The sequence below is a fragment of the Lutra lutra genome, chromosome 1 (genome assembly GCF_902655055.1).
Source record: "Lutra lutra chromosome 1, mLutLut1.2, whole genome shotgun sequence".
Lineage (NCBI taxonomy): Eukaryota > Metazoa > Chordata > Mammalia > Carnivora > Mustelidae > Lutra > Lutra lutra.
The window spans coordinates 166,626,477-166,628,204 of record NC_062278.1 but is presented as its reverse complement, the minus strand read 5'-3'; the positions used below and the strand labels follow the sequence as shown (position 1 = coordinate 166,628,204).

The 1,728-nt window shown below is 37.6% G+C and overlaps 1 non-coding gene across 1 annotated transcript; it reads right to left on the bottom strand.

Annotated features, from left to right (window-relative positions):
• Nucleotides 1-750: 750 nt before the first annotated feature.
• On the bottom strand, nt 751-941 carry LOC125089275 (U2 spliceosomal RNA). The gene has a single exon (XR_007123909.1). It is a non-coding gene; the product is annotated as a U2 spliceosomal RNA (small nuclear RNA).
• Between the last annotated feature and the right edge of the window lie 787 nt (nt 942-1,728).

Sequence of the window (1,728 nt, the reverse complement as noted above, 5' to 3'; positions counted from 1 at the left end):
CAACCGTGGTGAAGACAGCCTTTGTACCTTTTGAATTGTATCTAAGCCCATGATCAATATGAGAACCAATAGAGATGAAGGTTTCATAGCACAGACCATATCATTGCATGGCTGACTGTGTCTAAGGTTCAGAGTGATACCATCAGAAAACAAACAATATTTTACTTAAATTGATATCAGATTTGGCTCCTTCCCATCTTTCAGGCCCCAAATGCCTAGAATTAGACTAATATTAATCCTTGACTAATAGGAATGAAAGAGCTTAGAGAAAAATTAGTAAGCACAATGGAAAAGTTTAGCAAGGTGACTGACTATAAGATAAACATATGAAAGGCAATTGTAGTTTATTTGCCAAAAAAAAAACTTCAAAGCATTATTTTTTTAAAGATTTTATTTATTTATTTGTCAGAGACCAAGAGTGCACATAAGTATGGGCAGCAGCAAGGAGAGAGAGAAGCAGCCTACCCACTGAGCAAGGAGCAAGGAGCAAGGACCCTCATGACATGAGCTAAAGGCAGACTTTTTTTTTAGAGAGAGAGTTTATTTATTTATTTGACAGACAGAGTTACAATGAAAAGATTTATAGGGAATACAAGCAGGGGGAGTGGGAGAGGGAGAAGCAGGCTCCCCACTGAACAGGGAGCCTGATGCAGGGCTTGATCCCAGGACCTGAGCCGAAGGCAGACGCTTAACAACTGAGGCACCCAGGCACCCCTCAAACTGATTTTAGAAACTTGGTATTGTCCCCTGAGGGGGTGAACCATTCCAGGAAGTACTACAAAACCAGGTAGATGCATGAAGTAGATGGAGTGAGCTCCTATTCTGTCTCCCTGCTCCAAAAATCCATTTGTTATATTGTCCTTGGAGATAGGACATATCAGGTATTAAACTAATAAGAACAGATGCTACACTTGATCTTAGCCAAAAGGCCCGGAAATAATTGAAGGCAGAAGTTTAACTGACTGAACCACCCAGATGCCCCCAAAGCATTCGTTTTTTAAAGATACATTTGTAATATCAAGAAAAAAAAGATACACAGACTACCTAGGAGTAAATCTAAGAACAGATGTGTAGAACTTGTACACAGAAAATTTAAATTGAACAAAAAAGTATTAAAGATGACCTAAATAAATGGAAAGATTGTGGATAAGAAAATTTAAATATTGCAAAGAAAGCTGAATGGAAAGATTTCAGGGAACAAAAGATTTCAGGGAACAGGAGCAAACCCAAACAGATAACTTAGCCTGGCCCCTGGCAAAGGCGGTGCAATTCCACCTCTGGCAAAGACACTTGAGAATCACGCAATAGGTCCCTTCCCAAGAAGATCAGCAAGAACATCCAGCCAAGAGCAAGTTCACCAATCAATGGGAATTGCAAAAGTCCAGTGCTAGGGAAATATAGCACACAGAATTCATGACTTTTCCCTCATGATTCTATAGTCTTTCAAAGTTAATTTTTAAATTTTCTTTATTTCTTTTTTTAACTTTTCTTCTTTCCTTTTTCAACCAACATCTTATCAATTCCTTTTTAAAAATCTTTTTTAGTTTTCATCTTTATAGTCATATTCCATCCCTTCATCATATTTACCCTTTTTTTGTGTATATATTTATAAGTTTTTCTTTCTTTAACATTTTGGGAGGCAGTTTCTTCTAACAGACCAAAACACACCCAAAATCTAGTGTGGCTCTGTTCTTTTCACCAGCCTGATTTTTTTTTCCCTTTAGTTTC